Source organism: Arctopsyche grandis, chromosome 3 (assembly GCF_051622035.1).
Source record: "Arctopsyche grandis isolate Sample6627 chromosome 3, ASM5162203v2, whole genome shotgun sequence".
Classification (NCBI taxonomy): domain Eukaryota; kingdom Metazoa; phylum Arthropoda; class Insecta; order Trichoptera; family Hydropsychidae; genus Arctopsyche; species Arctopsyche grandis.
In genome coordinates, this window is record NC_135357.1 from 31931030 (window position 1) to 31951077 (window position 20048).

The window sequence follows — 20048 nt, forward strand, 5'->3', positions numbered from 1 at the left end:
TTAATTAAATGTTAATTTCATGTTCTTCAGCCTTTCGAAATAAAGCGATTTATGTAATAAATATGTTATAATGTTTGTAATTAATTGTCTAGGAAGGCGCATTGGGGTATACCTGTTAGGCCTTCCGGGTATATATTGATGTAAAATAAGTAGGATAAACATTAGTCATTTGCCACGTGATAGTCATTAGGCACTTATATGTTTACGTCTATTGACGATCTTTTATTTTTCATGGTCAGGCAGTCAGCGGTGTTGTATTATTTTCAAAATCTTTTTACGCCGCCAGTATTTGACAGCATCGATTTTCCTGTGACGTCAGTGGGTTATGTGCAGCCTTTTTTCCCATTAAAATTACTCGATTAATCGCAGCTCACCTCCCGGGACACGTATGTATGCATTACTTCAGAAAATAACCATTTTCATCGATCTAGGTACATATATACATATGTGTGTATATACATATATATACAAATGTACATCAGCGGCTTCCAAACTTTATGCTACTACGCCTCCCTGAAAATAAGTGTAAATTTTGTGAAAAAAGTGTAAATTTTGAATGGAGCAAGATTTAAGAGTATACGTTACATAATTTGTGGAATGGACGCGAGAATGAAATTATAATCGACGGGCGGTCTGGTGCTGAAAGTGTAACTGAACAGGATGGAATGTCAACAAACGCAGTGAACTACATACAGACTACAATGATTTTGATAATATAACGAAATGGCCGGAAAAACTACAGAATAATCAAATTGAAACTATAGTTTTGAAAGGACCAATAACGAGTTTTAATTCATTATTATCCAAAAGACACTGTAGGGTAGCGGTTACCAAACTTTATGCTACTACGCCTCCCTAAAAAAAATTTTTTTTTAATTTTTTTTTTTTTAATAAAATGTTTACTATTAGATTAGTCATGTTTAAGTGGTTTATATTATAAATACTGAGCGAAGCCGGGTAATACAGCTAGTAAGTAATAACATTAATGGTCTTTGGTGTATTTGATATTTTTGTATTCGATGGTAAAAATTATATTAAAATCGATAACCTTCATAGCTACGTCGAATACAGGGGAAGGGGCTTAAACCGCGATGCAATTAAGACGGGGGTAAAATGTGGTGACGTTAGTTCTAAAAATATCCAAAATCGATGTGCGTAATTTATAAATTACCCCTCGCTATTTTTTTTCAATTTATAAAAATTTAATTTGTATGGAATCACATTGTTTTCTGCGTACGTACTAAATAATGTCATCTAAGGTCATTTAGTCGTGATCACCGTCAATATTAAGTTTGTTTGGTCGTTTTAAATCTACATTTTCAATTTAGAACGACCAAATTTAGTAAACTATTTCATAGTACATATTCTAACTTAGATAGTATACTACGTAAATTTCTTGAAAAGTTTCACCTTCCAAAACGATGCCGGGCAATTTATTTCAGGGCCGTTTGCACTGTGAAGAACAATACGCTATCACTATTCGTCAGCTAAAAAGTTCTAGACGATAATTTGTGACATTCCATTTTTCGTATATCAAGTTATGGACAATATCAATCACACGTCATCTGAAAAAATTTTATTCCAAGTTCAATAATAATGCTCTTATATACGTTTGTATGTACATACAGTGCCGGTTTTAGTGGGGGGCTGGGTCGGGTGGCGCCCGAGGGCGCCGAGTATATTGGGGCGCCACTCAATGCACCGAAAGCGCTTTAAAATTTACAATTAGGGCGCCAAAGACCCTAATTTTTTTTAGATTAGAGTGCCAAAGGCGATACTTCAATTGATTTTTTGAAATTGAAACTTATCTCCGGTCTACAATGTCACAAAATAATTTGTCACAATTTTCGCTAAGAAAAAAATGCCCGAAAGCGCCATATGGCTGGGCCGCACCGCTCAACTCGCGAACAACTTGGTTGAGGGCGACCAGACCAATGCATGCAGGTAGATGGGACATGCCACACCCGTCAACTTGTTTGTCGCACACATTTCCATACATTTTTTCGTGTCGCGCGACTAGTCGGCCGACAAAGTTGCACGGTGCGGCCCGACCCATAGGGTGTAAGGCCGGAACTGTGTACATATATACATATATACATGCATACATAAGGAACTAAGTGAAACGGAAACCAAAAGTTCATTGCCAAACAAAGGTAAGCTGTCAATCTGCTTGATATCTATAAAATCAGCTTTCTTTCTAATATCTTCTTGATAGACAATGACGTAATTGTGTTAAATATTGTTTTAAACATGAAATAAGCAATTTAAAATTCAAATACATATACCTCAATTATCTATTTTTCATACACCTGCATAAATTCCCGGGCACTAATTCAGGGCTCGAGAGCTCAAACGCGGAAGCAGTTTTCCAGGTAACGGCTTTCCCGGAAATTCATTTTACCATGTCCTAGATATGAAAACACTGAACGACGAAAAATATTCTGATCAATATTCGGATGTTTTCTTCTATTGATTGTAACTTTTTATTGCTTCAAAATACTTATTGCGAAATTATAAGTCAAAAATATTTTTCCCGTACAATTATGCGTTTATTTGGCCAGTTTTTTAATTCACTTGGTTTTCTATCTCAATATTTTATTCGTTTTTTTTTAAATCTAAACGTACACATTCGAGTGGTGAATGATCGTAAAAAACAATCAACAATATCATTATCACAATCGAATTCATTGGGACAAACTTACATAGTAAAGATTGGTGTTGCTCATTGTAATCGGCTTCGACTTCCATTTTAGAAATGTTTTCGACTACAAACCCAACATTCGACTCGAAGAATTTAATTGCTTCTCGATCTCACATTATAAAATAAAAGCAACTAATAAATATTATTATTACATTTAGTGTTCGTCTATAAATTAAACGGCTATTTTAGCTTTTGCTGTACACAGTATTTAGCCCACACCAATCGCTTAACCACTCAGGACGTGCTCTTTCCAATAATAAATAAACTCGGTTGTAAGTCCCCTTGTAAATTCGATGAGCTTTGTATAAAATTTACGAATACATATTAGCAATAAGCATTCGACCTGGAACAATGGCATGATTCAAAGCGTGTTCAAACAGCGGTTTAAAAAAACAGGGATTACACATCAGTGGCGTAGCCAGGATTTTGTCAAGGGGGGGGTTTTGACAGGAAAAAAGGCAAGATAATGTATATATATATTTATATTTAATTAATATACATAAAATCACAACATATAAACATAAAGTAAAGCTAACTGCTAACTGAAGTGTATGATGCAACCAACCGATCAATTGCAACAGGAGTGGGATATTTTGCCGCCGACTACGCTCCACCAAGGGGGGGGTCCAGACCTCCCGGACCCCCCCCCTTCGCTACGCCACTGTTACACATGTACAAAGAGATGCAGTGGTTTGTTGGACAACTTATCGAAATGCATCATTAGCAAGGAAGAAGGTAGGACATAGATCGGGGTTGGGGTCGGCGGGCTTTCTCATCGTTATTACGTTGGTTTCGTGTTTCAGCGCTGCAAATTTCAAACCACAATTCACAACAAACCATTATACCTTCCGTAAAAAGTTTCGTTTCAATAAAGATACGTATATTATGTAGTATACATATGTATGTATGTATACTCCCTCCATAATATATCATTTCATGGATGTTGTTCTTAATAGACAGGTCGCTCCCTGCATCTTCGACGTCCGGTTACTTCCCTATTGTTTATGCATGTACCCGGATATGCATTCCCACGACACTCAGTCCCACGCTATCACTATCAGTTCTGAGAAGGGACCGGGTGTCGTTACTATGCCAATTCGGTGGTCATTGTTTAGCCTACTTGCACTTAGCCTGGAGATAATCCTTGAAAACCAATTATAACGGCGGCTCATTTTAGCATATGCTACAATATAAATATGAAATAAACTAGTGTTGTGCCCGATGAAATATCATCGCATAGGTTATGGCTAATGTGACCATTTATTTTTGTCCTCAAAACGGGACATTTACCAATTTTTACGTAATAGTATGTGTATTCAAGAAAACGCGAAAACAGGAATTTTGATGAAGAAAAGAAAAAAAAACAGGAATCAACTTCATTACAAAATTCTTTCAGAGTTTCCACACGAACACAATAGATATAAAAATGTGAATATATTTTCACAATAACGCATTCAAAGTCAATCTGCAGCAGTTTTAATCGCATTGTGAATTATGTGAGCTCCACACTCGATTCCTATCAATATTCTCCCGAGAGATGAATTTAGTTTTGCATAAACATTGTTAACACCTCGTCTTTTCAAACCGCCAAAATTGCAGTTAGTATTATCTCCACAAAATGCTACGACTTTTGAAGTCAAATTATTGTCCGTCAATACTTTCATTAGACAACTGAAAATAATGTCTGAAGTTTCGCCCGCTTGGTCTGGAAATTCCAAAAGTGTGACTTCCACGCCTTCGTATGTTGAAAAGAAGCGAATTATGACTGTTAATATTGTAAAGTTATGAAGAGAGACGCCCATAGACCGATGACGTCATGGTGACGCCGACCAATGGTGGAGTCGGGCGTTGCGGCCAATGGCTGCGCCAGACTCCTTGACCAATGATAATACGTGTATGCGCTGAGCGCTCTATGATATAAGTATGGTACGCTCTCGATCGGTGGCATTCGGATCCTGACCTCCACCGGACGAGCAGCAATTAAGACTTGGAACCCGCCTGCGTGTTTTCTTGTACCTCGACCTGACTCCACTTACCTCTGAATACCGTGTTTATCTTTGTTCCGTGGTTTGAAGCATCAGTTAATATAGTAACAAAAGTGCATTCGTTGAGACGGTCTTTTAATTCACCTATTACTATTGGCGCTAAAATATTTACAACAATAGCTTCTGTTTTCGTACGAGCACATCTAAATTTTTGTTCAAAACATGTTTGAATTAACTTAGAAGCACAATCGTTTGAGCGAAAACTGTGGTTCTGTTGCACCGTATGATAAGCCCAGGCGCCTTCCGTCGCAGCAACTTTCAGATCTTTCGAAGTTGGTGAATCCGTTTTCTTAAAACAATTAAGCACTAAAGAACTTGAAGCGGCGGCAAGATCGGAATTTTTATATTTTTCTGATCTTAAACCCCCGTACACACTCGGCGCTTTCAATTAAGCGCATTTGAAGTGCGCACTTCGAGATACTGGATATCGTATGAAAGCGTCCGAACGCGTCATACGATATCATATAAGTACATATACACATGTCACAACGAAATCGCACCGTTTTAAAGTTACATACATATATGTGCATGTAGGTACTAGTCACTAGTGGGAAAGTATTCGGTTATGATATCACTAAAACGCTAGTGAAAATATATTTTCACTGACAATATGACCCCACTGTAACCGGTCTCCGTGACGAGACAGAATGTTAAATGACAGAAAACGCAAATATCGGAAGGCAAAGATCGAAAATCGAAAGATCTTAAGTCGAAAGATCAAAAAAAATGGTGCATTGTAAACGGTACATACTCACTTAATTTGCGCGAGCAGGATACAACAGGAACAAGAGGAACAGGCTTTTCCTCCCGTATGATGTGCGCGCGCAGAAGTTCAGTATTTTTATTATTTGTCCGGTCACAAAAACACCGGCAAAGCCGGGTGGCGAAACTGGGAATTTTATAAAATTCTTTGTTACATATTGTTATTTTTACTATTTTAAATTACTTTTGTATATTTTTATTTTCTTTTCGTGCCTTCTTTTATAATATGTCGAATCAAACGACTATTATAGTACGGCGAGCGTTATCTTACACAGCCACACATACACACAGAATAGCGATATTATTTATTTTTATTTATTTATTTTTGATCTATACCAGGAAGGCCTAACAGATAACCCCAATGCGCCTTCCTGGCCATTATATTATATTATACATTGTATTATATTATAAGTATTAAAATTATATACCCTCTATGATGAGCTTTTACCAGAGAAATGTAATAATAATAGAAGGGCCCTTGCGAATATATAACTATTGTAAATATTACGCGGTACGTCTCTATAAATACGCTACAACGCAACGAATACAATCGGATCAATTTACTTCCCATGTATCCCATGTTGTTTATTGTGTGTTGTTGAATGCATTGTGCAATTTTTACCGATGCTTGCCCATCTAGCGAGTAATATAAACCAACACAGAAGTTTTTATCGGACATACGTCGAGCACCAAGCTTCAAATACGACTGATTCTAAAATTATATAGGATTGTCTGTGGACAATCGTCACTTGACAACAATATGACGCCTAAAACCACTTCTATTAATATAAGTCGTTAAGATTCTGCCTATCACCGAGAGGCATCGGGTTCAATCCCATGAGCTGACCTCGATTGAAAAGAATTTCTGTAGTGCTGCTGGTCAGAGTAGGATATTTGTTTGTCCAGGTCGATCAGAGTTTGCCAATTTTTCTGTTTTCATTGTTGAGACGGTTCCCAATTAAAATTGGCTAAAAAACCTTCCTACCTACTATGTCACCACTGTTTGAGTATGATTAATGTACAGGACTTGTCTAATAAAAATGCTGCATTGTTTGTAATTGGCCAGGATGACGCATTGGGGTTTACCTGTAAGGCCTTCCTGATATACATATATGTAAAAAATAAATAAATAAATAATTAGGAATTGAAATAACCTGGAATACAAATAACGATGAGAATTAATGAGCATTAAGTTGAATAACATTTCGAATGCATGCATGTACGTATATTTAAATTTAATAAATTAAATTCACTTATTTTTTTTTTATTCCATTTCAATGGAAAATTCTCACACTAGGCCAAAACTGTACGCGAATATTTAACGTTGCGATTAATTAATTATCAAAGATATCAACCAACAGCATTATAACGTTCAGGAGTGAAGCTGATCTGATTAACTGATAAATCGAAATTCAAGCGTCGATTATAGTATGTATGTATTGAATATATAGTATACTAGCTGTATTACCCGGCTTCGCTCAGTGTTTATAATATAAACCGCTTAAACATGACTAAGCTAATTTAATTTAAAAAAAAAATTTAAAAAAAATTTAAAAAAAAATAAAAAAAAATAAAAAAAAAATCAAAAAAAAAATCAAAAAAAAAATTTAAAAAAATCAAATTTTTTTTTTTGCCTTCTAGGGCTTCGCCCTCGGCACCCCCCTGAGCCTTTGCCTTCTAGGGCTTCGCCCCTCCACGCCCCATGAGCAATTGCCGTTTAGGGCTTCGCCCCCATGATCAGTTGCCTTTTAGGGCTTCGCCCCTCCGCGCCCCCATGATTCAAAGCCGTCTAGGGCTTCGCCCCCCTTAGTTAATGCCTTTTAGGGCTTCGCCCCCCGCGCCCCCAAGATTAATTGCCGTTTAGGGCTTCGCCCCCCTTAGTTAATGCCTTTTAGGGCTTCGCCCCTCCGCACCCCCATGATTAAATGCCGTCTAGGGCTTCGCCCCCCCTACTTAATGCCTTTTAGGGCTTCGCCCCCCTTAGCTAATGCCTTTTAGGGCTTCGCCCCTCCGCGCCCTTATGATTAACTGCCGTTTAGGGCTTCGCCCCCCTTAACTAATGCCTTTTGGGGCTTGGCCCCTCCGCACCCTCATGATTAAATGCCGTCTAGGGCTTCGCCCCCATGATCAGTTGCCGATAAGGGCTTCGCCCCTCCACGTCCCCATGGTTAAATGCCGTCTAGGGCTTCGCCCCCATGATCAGTTGCCTTTTAGGGCTTCGCCCCTCCACGTCCCCATGGTTAATTGCCGTCTAGGGCTTCGCCCCCATGATCAATTGCCGATAAGGGCTTCGGCCCCCCACGTCCCCATGGTTAAATGCCGTCTAGGGCTTCGCCCCCATGATCAGTTGCCTTTTAGGGCTTCGCCCCTCCGCGCCCCCATGATTAACTGCCGTTTACGGCTTCGCCGCCCTTAACTAATGCCTTTTGGGGCTTCGCCCCTCCGCACCCTCATGATTAAATGCCGTCTAGGGCTTCGCCCCCATGATCAGTTGCCGATAAGGGCTTCGCCCCTCCACGTCCCCATGGTTAATTGCCGTCTAGGGCTTCGCCCCCATTATCAGTTGCCTTTTAGGGCTTCGCCCCTCCGCGCCCCCATTATTAAATGCCGTTTAGGGCTTCGCCCCCCTTAGTTAATGCCTTTTAGGGCTTCGCCCCTCCGCGCCCCCATTATTAAATGCCGTTTAGGGCTTCGCCCCCCATAATTAATGCCTTTTGGGGCTTCGCCCCTCCGCACCCTCATGATTAAATGCCGCCTAGGGCTTCGCCCCCCTTAGTTAATGCCTATTAGGGCTTCGCCCCTCCGCGCCCCCATGATTAAATGCCGTCAAGGGCTTCGCCCCCATGATCAGTTGCCGTTTAGGGCTTCGCCTCATAAGGCTGCGCCCCATGGGGCTTCGCCCCATGAGGCTGCGCCCCCTTCGGGGCCCCATGCGGCTAAGCTCCATAAGGTGGCGCCCCATAAGGCGGCGCCCCATAAGGCAGCGCCCCATAAGGCGGCGCCCCATATGGCGGCGCCCCATAAGGCTGCGCCCCATAAGACAGCGCCCCATAAGGCTGCGCCCCATAAGGCGGCGCCCCATAAGGCAGCGCCCCATAAGGCGGTGCCCCATGAGGCTGCGCCCCCCTGCGCCCCCTTCGGGGCCCCATGGGGCTGTGCCCCATGAGGCTGCGCCCCCTTTGGGGCCCAATGGGGCTGCACCCCCTTCGGGGCCCCATGAGGCTGCGCCCCCTTTGGGGCCCCATGGGGCTGCGCCCCATGAGGCTGCGCCCCCTTCGGGGCCGCATGCGGCTAAGCTCCATAAGGCGGCGCCCCATAAGACTGCGCCCCATAAGACAGCGCCCCATAAGACAGCGCCCCATAAGACAGCGCCCCATAAGGCTACGCCCCATGAGGCTGCGCCCCCCTGCGCCCCCATCGGGGCCCCATGAGGCTCCGCCCCCCTGCGCCCCCTTCGGGGCCCCATGGTGCTACGCCCCATGAGGCTGCGCCCCCTTTGGGGCCCCATGGGGCTGCGCCCCATGAGGCTGCGCCCCCTTGCGCCCCCTTCGGGGCCCCATGTGGCTAAGCTCCATAAGGCGGCGCCCCATAAGGCGGCGCCCCATAAGGCGGCGCCCCATAAGGCGGCGCCCCATAAGGCGGCGCCCCATAAGGCGGCGCCCCATAAGGCTGCGCCCTTAAGGCTGCGCCCCATAAGACAGCGCCCCATAAGGCTGCGCCCCATAAGGTTGCGCCCCATAAACAATGAAGCCAGCAGCATAGCTCGGACGTTAAGCTTCTGCTTACCGTCAAGAAGGTGCCGGGTTCTATCCCTGAATGAAAATGAATTTTTCAGAGTATGCTGTTGGTCAGACCTGGATTTGTGACTCCAGGTTGATCGTTTCCTATCAGAGTTTGCCAATTTTCTCTGATTTCATTGTTGAAACGGTTCCCGGAAAAAAAAATTGGCTAAAAATCCTTCCTACCTACTATGTCACCACTATTTGAAAATTTGATGGATGTACAATAAGAATTTATGTACAATTCATAGATGTCTCGTTAATTTGCGAGTTTTTTCAGTGTCTTGCAATTCAACGAATTATAATAAAAAATGCTGCATTTGTATTTGTAATTGGCCAGGAAGGCGCATTGGGATTTTCCTGTAAGGCCTTCCTGGTATATATGTAAAATAAAATAAAATATAAGGCTGCGGCCGATAAGGCTGTGCCCCATAAAGCTGCGCCCCCTTTTGAGCCCCATGGGGCTGCGCCCCATGAGGCTGCGCCCTCCGGGCCCCCTTCGGGGCCCCACGGGGCTGCGCCCCTTGTGGCGCCCCTGGCGGGGCCCCATGAAGCTACTCGCGAAACGAATAAAACAAATCGGCGCCCATGGATCGAAAAAAAAAAAAAATCGAATCACGTGTTCGATGACGTCACCGATCTAAGGACGACGACGAAGACCAAGGATATTTACATACATACAAAGTCTCTTTCCAAATTATAGATTAGATAGTTGTATTGAATATTATCGTATACGAATCTTTACTTTGTATCCGCGTATTTTATTCAGATAAATCATCATTCGCACCGGTTACAAGTTAATATTAATTACGAATTTTGAAAGAAGTGATTTTGTGTGGTTTTTTTTTCATATGTATTAGTTTTAATTTTGTTGAAATTTTCCTTCGCGTTTAAAAAATCGATTCGTTTGTTTTGTATAAAGTGAATTCAGTATTACTTATGTTGAAATTTTCCTTGGATTTTAAAAAATAAATTCATTTGTTTCCTTCGCGTTTAAAAAATAGATTCAGTTTTAAATGGCGTCAAAAATAAAATAAATCAAAACCATTGCTATGGAGACCACATACAGCCGGTGAATCTTCACGTTCTTTTATGTAAATTGCTGGGAAACTTTATTTAATTACTTAGTGTGTTTTAACCCATTTGAACCCACGCGGTCAGTTATGAACTTACACGATGTATGCCAGCGCGGTCATTCACGGCATTTTACAATTTTGTGTCGTAAAATAAAGGGATCACTCAGGCCGGCCGTAAAACCTTTCGTTACGCTTGGTTAGATGTTGGTGATGAATTTTAAGAAAGTCACACGAAATTAAATCAGTTCCTTTTGGAGTTTTGAGGGAATAACATCGAGCGCTTTTCGACTTGCAGATATGTCGAAGAGAAAACATACGTAAGTTTTTTATTTTTACATATTTTTTATTTATCTTTATGTTTCTAATACAGTAGGACTTATTGTATAATATGCATAAGAGAAATTGCGTTTATATATCTCATATTCCTGAAAAAAAAATCAAAAGTCGACGGAGTCGTATATGACTCCTTGGGATAATGACACATATTTTTTTCCAGAGAATGCAATTTTACTACTGCAGAGATACGGGAAGAAATTGATAATTGGGACGAGTATCAACTTCCGGATTCCACATACATACATATTACCACCCCTGGAAACTGATATTCGGTTAAAGAAAAAAGTAGGGTGAAAATTAATCAACCATTTAGTATAAATATGTATAATAAATATATGGGTGGGGTTGATCAAATGGATAACCATATTTCTAACTATAATATAAGTATTAGAGGGAAAAAATGGTACATGCCTATTCTGTTTTGGAACATCGATGTAGCTGTGAATAACGCTTGGATTCTAAGCAAAAGTTTTGGTTGTAAATTTGATAAATTAGGATTTATCAGACAGGTAACAGAGACGTTGTGCAAGTGTTGTGGTCAAAAACGAAAACAATTGGCCCCATTCAGACCCGGCAAAGTTAATCAAAATCAAAAGGAAGTTGGAAGACATTTGATATTGGTCAAACAGAAAAGGAGAAATTGTGGACACTGTAAAAATAAAACGTTTTCCGCTTGTGGTAACTATGAAATTCCATTGCATGACAAATGTTTTGTACCGTATCATAATAATTAATTATTTTGTCTCCATGTATTTTGTTTTTACGACTTTTGAACCCAAAATCTCGTTTATGACATTTCTTCTTTTAAAAGGGTGCACCCTTTTTTTTTGTTGACGATGTGTATATGTCACAATATATGTACCTACGTGTGTTATGTTATGCGATTTGAAAATATCATTTTATCGAAGAGATGCGTGTTTGTTATTTTTAAAATTAATTTTATAAATTTCTTAACAATAAAATTACAAATAACCAGTGAGAAAGTATTATAACTGATTATGTGACTCCATTGTGATTTTTGTTTTATTTTACAAAACATGTTTCATTAGCCCCAAAGGTCGTTCACGACACCACCTTGAAAAAAATTAAAAATGTTGAAAAATCAATTAATTATCCATCCCTATCCTATAAAAAATATTTCCCATGAAATAACTCAAAGATTTTGGAAAATAAACGAAAAAATAGTCCTGGGCACATGGGACATGTGTTTTCACGCGAGCTCTGGGTTCAAATGGGTTAATTTCAATATTTACTCTTTTAGGTTGCAGTGAAGGTAGGAGAATAAAACTCGCTGGGATAATTTATATGTAAGCATATTTTTCAGCATTGTATTTCAATTTCAAGTTTTAATGTTCACATTTTGATTTGACGATATATAATATTTCATTTATTGAATGGACCGAATCATACATATACCTACATACATAGTTTTCATATAAAATTTTCATTCAAGATGTCGGCGAAAATACAAACTTACATATGTACATTTAAGTATCTTTTTTATCTTATATTTCACGCGCGGCACATTTATTCGTTTTATACTTCGATTTTTCCTATTCTTCAAGCAATTAAAATTTTTTGCCAAAATAAAAAAATATAAAATATAAAATTTTGTATTAAAACAAATTAAACCTTGTATTTAAAATAAGTGTATAAAATTTATAATTTCTATTGCATGTAAAAAAATAGTCTGATTCGTTGTGCGGTTTGGGAGATATGTAATTTAAATTAAAAACTTAAAAACCGAGACAAATCTTGTGAAAAAAGAGGACACCGACATATGTATACATAAGGGGAGGTAAAATTTCTGTTCATGAGTATTTCAGTAACCATTACTCAGTTTCAGTGACTGACGGTGTTCTAAAAATCCCCAAAATACCCACACACACACACACATTTTTTTCTAGTTTATGAAAACGTGATCAGTGATCGATTCTGAGTTCGACTCAGTCAAAATCTCGAGTTCGAATTTTGTATCTTTCGAAATCTATGTATTGTTACTACGGTGTACGTACATAGATAAAGTAAAAAAAAAGCAAGCTGACTGTTATCAATTTATTAGCACATACATACTTATTAGCACACGGACCTGTGAAAAATAAAAATCACAAATCCCCTGGAAAAGACGGAATTCAAGGTGAATTTTTTGAAGAAATTGGATGGCAAAAGTATCAGAATGCTTCTGAATCTTTGCAATTTGGTTGAAAATCAGGAAGATGGCCATCAGAGTGGGTCGAATCTACATATCTTATATATATATAATTTCTTTTAAAGAGACTTTGAATGTATGTATGTATATATGTAACATTCGTTGGGAATTTTGTATACAAGTCAAAGTTTTCATGACTTCGCCCGCGGGGCGGCGGGGGTGCCGGGGGCGAAAGCCCAGGGGGGTGTCGGGAGCGAAGGCCCGAGGCGTGCCGGGGGCGAAGGCCCGGGGTGCGCCGGGGGCGAAGGCCTGGGGAGCCGCCGGATTCTGGTATAATCTAATATATAATTTCGAAAGAGACTTTGTATGTATGTAACTATCGTTGGTTCGTAGAATACGTGACGTTAAATTTAATAAAACGAAAACAAAAGGAATATTCAAATAAATTTGAATAAAACAAAACTATTCAAATAAATTGTTTACTATGATATTGGCAATTTTTAAGCGGTTTATACAAATAACGAACAACGCCGGGTAAAACCACTAGTATTATCTATATATACATGTGTATGCATGGGTCTAGAGATAATATTTAATCTAGAGAAGTAATATTGAACGTACATTTTTTTTGCTTTAATTAGATGTGTTATGACAATTAGCGCACAAATAACGAATACGACATTTCTAATAGAGAGCACACAACAACTTCGTTAAATCGGTCAATTGGAAATGACAATCGATATCTTTAGATATTTTCCATAAACGTACAAACGTATTAATCATATTAATTAGTCTTACAAAATTGTTTTCCGGAAAAAATATCAGAATCAGAATAGATATATTCATTTCATTTCGTGAAATATCTCGCAAAACATAAATATGATGTTTTGTGTTTAGCCATATTTAAAAATACTGGTGGTCTTTAATACGTTTATTCTGCTTTTCCGAGATTCTGCACATATCGAATTAAAATAAGTGATATAAATTTGTGAATGAAGTCAAACAGAAATAGTGTTTTCGAAACTGAAAATTGAACTTCCGCCACTTAAAAATATAACGGCTCATATAATGAAAATATTGGTTTGAATACATTTTACTTTTCTGAAGTTCTGAGTAATGATATAACTTTTAAAATGCCGATTATTATATTAAATTTCAAATTGTTACCGGTCACTTTTTTAAATAGCTTCTAAACATTAAGGAATACAATTTATGAATTTATTATTGACAAAATTTCTCGTTTATTTGGGCGGCGATAGCATTTTATGAAGGTAACGAATTGGATAACGAATAATGTCAGCGATGACATTTCATTTCAATTTTATTTCTTAGATTTTTTTATAATAACATCATTCACGATCTCAAAAGGCTAAGAGTCGTTGCCACACGCGTTCAAATTAAATATTTTGTAAAAAGCAAATAAGTAAAAAGCATATTTTTAAACTTAAAAAAAAAAATTCGATCCAGGGCGTGGCCCTTAATACAACACCTAAATGAAACTACTGAAGTGAACTAAATATGAGTTTTCTTGTATAAGTTATACTCTTATCGGAAATAACAAACTGATAAGATTGATCAGTCTGCCGCCTTCATGACCGAAAAAAATAATCGTATTTGTATAACAAACACGCGAGGCGATTTTTGCACATAAGGATTCATTCAACTAGTGTCAAAAGGAATCGGAAGTGCATGGTAGCTTGTGTGCGCGTGGAGATACAATCTGCATCCTCAACTTTCAACTGTCAACTCGTACACGAATCTGACATCTCTCTACGTAGTTTCACCTTGCCTTGACACTTCGACAATAGGTAAATAACCTAAAAATTTGACTTACATATCTCGCCGAACCTCGCCAAATATACATTATATAATATTTGATTACTAAAATGACACTAGTTTTTCAACACGTAACATTGTGTAACATTTTGTCGTATACTCGTATGTATAATAACACGTGGGTATAGATTGTATCGTGACATCCGAGCATTCAGATACATATATCATGAGTAGACTTAGGTTAGGAATCGGGGTCGTTCCATCAGAGTTCAAAGCAAGAGAACAAAAAAAAAAAGGTTGTAGTAAATGATTTTTCTAAGGAATTAATACGATATTGTCTCGATCCCTAGCCCAAGTCGAATCATGAGTCATGACTCGTGATATATGCTGCGTACACACCAGCCCAACGAAGTTAACGAACGGTATTCTGCGATGGCTACCGCACGTTAGTTAGTTGGCGTTAGGAATTTTTTGGTTGATAAAACGTTCGTTGGGACCAATGGTGTAAAAAAATATCGAAATAAAAATTAAATGTCGAAAATGAAATTAAAATTATAATTATTATATCGAAATTAAATATCGAAAGTTAAAACAGAATATGCACAATTTAAATCAATTTTTGAGATTGAGCTTAAATTAGGAGCTGAAGCGAAAAACGTGAATTTTGGATTTTCAAATATTGGAACGATAAATAAAAAAAATCATTTATTTTAAACAATGTCCTATGCCTCCAACCAATCGATTTATCTCGACAAAAATTTAAAAAAAGTAGTATTTATTTTTCGAGAATAATTTAAATTCTTTAATTATTTAAAAAAAATTTTTAGTAAAATACGACATTTTGCGTTAAAATAGGTCAATTTGACCTCGTTATGTTTTATAAAGTTATTTATTAATTTAGGTATTTTTCCTATTCAAATTAAAGTTATATACCCAAGGTAGCTCTCAATGACTTTTGTTTTTAAAAATGACAATTTAGTTAACAAAATGCTTCACCCATAAAAACACTCAAAAAAGCCCAATATTCAGTTTTTTTTTTTAAAAAAAAAGTCTAAATCAATCTTGAAAATGAGATATACATATATTAAAAATACTTTTTAGAAATATTTCTCGAGATACATCGATTGATTTGAAATCAATCGATGTATCTCGAGATTTATTTTTATTTAACGTTCCCTTAATACGACAACATTTTTCCTCTAAAGTCATTCGATGGAAATCCAACATTCGCATTTTTCGTTCCGGCCTAATGTATGTACATACATTAGGGTCAGGGACGTCATTTAGGAGGGGGGGGCATGGGGGATCATTTCCCCCTCCCCCCCCTAAATTTAGGAAGTGTGTAAATTCATACTATAAGAAAATAGTATGAATTTAATGATTAATGATATACTATGGATCTATGAATGCTACGTTTATATGTTACTTTTGGGTGGCATAGTGGCCAATAAAATAATCGCTGCAATAAGCTACTTTGGAAAAAAAATTATGAAAGTATATTTTGTTTTTTGAATGGTATGTCTTGGGTAAAATTCTTAGAAATTGTTCATCCCATGGAGAGAATTTTTAGAAAGGTCCGCCCTACTTTATTTTATCTCAGAAACAGATGTGTTGAGCGGGTTCTACACTCGCGCGCGAACAACGGCACGAACTCGCGCCGCGAACGCACACACTCACATTTTCACTCACATTTTCACTCACTCACTTAGAGCCCGCTTAACGTAATTTTTTCCGAAAGTTCGTATTTATTGTTAAATTAATATTTTAATGAATCGGTTCAATCACAATCGATTTTATTTTTCGTATTTATACTTGCAGACGTCCAATCTCTCACAAAACAACGAATGAGATGGATTTAATCTTCACGTGTGACAAATTCGGTCCAAATAAAGTCTTAGTATTTGAAAATAAAATTGCGTTCTGATAAAAACCTACGCAAAGAATACAAATATAAATTTTCAGCTTGATACGTTCAGGGGTGTGGAAAAACCGTGTGATCAATGATCACTGATCATAGTATTTTTGACTTTTATAAGACGAAAATATCCCCCATAAAATGTAATGGTTTTGTTTTTATTTGGCGTGAAGGGCACACATATGTAAAGGTCGAAAAAAATAGTGAACTGTCACCGGTTGATGCATGTTCACAAAATTTTATATATAACTTGAAATTTAACATATAATTCTAGATATGAAACATCAGTTCAATACGCCGAAAGGTTTCCGAGAAAAATATAAAAAAACAAGTAGTAAGTAAGTAGGTTGAAGTAAAAATATTTAAAAAATATTATTGTATAAAATTTTCCAATTTATATTACACTAGTTGTTTTACCCGGCTTTGCTCAGTATTTGCAATATAAACACCTTAAACATGGCGAAAATATATATACCTTGAGTGTAGTATAAACTTCGTCGACTTGATTTTGTATATATTGAATTCTTATATTCTTTCCGTAGTCTTTATTGTCTTTCGTTTCTAGAATTCAGGAGTGTTTTTTTTTTTTAATATGAATTTGAATTCAGGGATTTTGTTTTTTAGTTTCATTTTTCATATGAACTTTACATACATATATTATACTAGTTGTTTTACCCGGCTTCGCTCAGTATTTGTAATATAAACGGCTTAAACATGGCGAATCTAATAGTAAATATTCATTTGTTTTTTTTACATTAAATTTATTTGCATCGAAAAAAATATAATATTCAACCATTTGAATTGTCGTCATAGAAACTTTGTTTTGTTTACGAAGTTCCCAACCAAAGATACTTACATACTTACAAACATACAAAGTCTCTTTCGAAATTATATATTAGATGAATGTACAAATATTGAGTAAAATTAGATTAGTCTGCTTCGTATTTTTTATTGCTGTATTTACCGCAAACCCTCATTATATACTCGTGTTAAATATTTGCGAAAATTATATGAACTACAAAATTGATATTGCAATTCAAAATTTCATGCCGAAAACCACAATCCTCGATATTTCATATTTGTTTTATGACGATTGAAAACAATGCAAACAAGCTAGTAATAAAAAGGGAGGCGGCTGACGTGTCCACTCAGGGATTAAATACCACTACCGAACTATTATGCATTTACAGAGAGTGCTCCAAATATATATGTATGTACATACATGTGCAATATTGGACGGCTCCATGTTGCATCGTCATTATACATATGTATGTAGGTATGGAAATGTGATCAAATAATGTCGCCCCTGGGCACCAGACATCAAAACCCTTTGCCGAGAACGTCCCTACCATCCCCGCTCGCAAACACACACACACATAGACATGAACTATTCCTGGAAACTGGAAAAATATTCCAATCGATTTTTATGTAATTCGACAATATTCGTCGTTTTACGACCAAAGCCGAAACAAACGAACACTATAATTACATATGTACATAGACATGATGTAAAAACAAAATTATGTTGTTTGGATAAAAAATGTATAACATTAATTCCCTAGTAGCCAAATTCTATACATTTTAAACATATATAAAAAAAATTTACTTAACTTTTGAGTTTTGACGGTAAAAAAAATGTAAGTAATCCAAATGAACCCTAGATCACCCTACCCTATATTACTACCGCCGAGGATTTCGAGTTTTGTGTAGGTGTGTTCAGACTCTCTAATATATCTTACAACAATATAAAATAAACAAAAGAAGTCTATTAATTAATGTATTTTTCCAAAACTAGTTCCATCTTCTTCGTTGTTGTTAAAATGTAATGATCACAATCTGAACGCCAAGTCATAATCTAAAATAGTCAGCAGTTAGGGATTTCCATCGGGAAATTCTGCTATGGTTATAAATTCAGAAATTCCGGTGTAAACCAGTCTTTATAATCATTGACACGTATTACACGACCCATGTTCAACGCATTTCTTGTCAAAAAATATATTGTATTTCAGGCTCATGGAATTGTTGGAAAAACGCTGATCGGCGTTGGTCAGCATTCGAAGGGTTGAGTCGGGAAATTTTCGAGCTTTTCATGTCGTTATTCGGGTGCACGAACGTTAGAGGGAGGAGGGTGAATCGTCAAAGTATCCTTTTTTCTTAATAGTAGTTAGTAGATCATTTCCAGCTTGTCTTTCTAGTCTTTTAAATCTTTGAATGTTTCGTTTTAAGTCTTTGAATGTGATGGGGCGAAACACGGTATTTATGTATGGTTGAAAACCCCGAATATATCGCGAATGTGGAGTCGTTAAAAACAGAACTCGGACCTAGTAAATTTTCCAATCACTACTAAAAAATTTTAAACTGTGATTTTTCTTCCCATCGGGCTGATTTTCGAACCCTTACTACTAGTGACCTGGTGCACGAAAACTTTTATATCATGTATATTTTAAATATTACTCGATTATATTCACGATATGGAAAATGCGCACTTATTATAAAATGCGCAGTTCAGTATATTGTATGGATGTGTATACGTTTCAGGTCCGTTAAGAACGAAAGGACGGCTTAGCCTTTTATGTCTACATATAAACATAGATAATAGGATATTTGGGGAATATAAATATTATTAAAAAATAAAGTAAAAAAAAAAAAAAATCGGTAACGACGCACACAAACCGAAAATCAGAACATTCGATACACGCTTGAGTGTCATTTAGGGATTTACCATCAAATTTCTTTTAAGCCGGTAATCGGTAAATTATTTTTTACCGTTTACCGTTAACCGTTACCGGATTTACCTTCAAATTTCTTAGGCCGGTAAAGCTAAATTATTTTTTCTACTACCGGTAAACCGGTATTTACCGATAAATTACAAACTAAAAAAAAGAGCTTATATATATGTATGTATATTTTTAATGTGCGCAAAATCTATCAGAACTATTAGAAAAATACCTATGTATGTACCAATATGTTGGTTGTTATTTTTTAAAATATTGAATAATAAAGTACATATAATATAACAGGTACGATTTCACATGGACACAGAGAATGCGTGGATCGAAAAATAATAAATATTTGGTATTAAATAAATATATGTACTTTTATGTAGAATAATACAAAATATTAATATCGAACAGTTGAACGTCCCGATACGGGGCCCCTCGAGTAGTCCGGGCTAGAGTTTCCAATCCGAATATTCGAATATATTCGGACTATTTTGAACTAGTTATTATTCGAATATTTGAGCAATTATTCGAATAATATTCGTGAAATTTAGAATTTATTTTTTACAAAATTCTAAATTTTATAAATTTAGAATTTTTTTATCATAATAAAATTTTATTTTTAACACTCGTATTAGTCGTCGACTCGAAGTGATTTTATCGCCTCAGTGCAATGGATTCGTGAACTTGTCATTGGAATTCCTCGCTTTAGAAATTTAACTTATGTATTTTACGAAAGAGAACTTATTGCAGCGTTTATTTGAAACGGAAACGAAAATACAGACAGAA

The 20048-nt window shown here is 37.1% G+C and overlaps 1 protein-coding gene across 3 annotated transcripts in view; it reads left to right on the plus strand.

Annotated features, from left to right (window-relative positions):
* The first annotated feature begins 14421 nt into the window (after positions 1-14421).
* LOC143909607 (uncharacterized) overlaps positions 14422-20048 on the plus strand; it is a 61327-nt gene continuing 55700 nt past the window's right edge. For all 3 annotated transcript variants that reach the window (XM_077427677.1, XM_077427676.1, XM_077427678.1), the window contains exon 1: positions 14422-14656. The gene's annotated coding sequence lies outside the window, so the exon portion shown is untranslated. The remainder of the gene's footprint in view (positions 14657-20048) is intronic.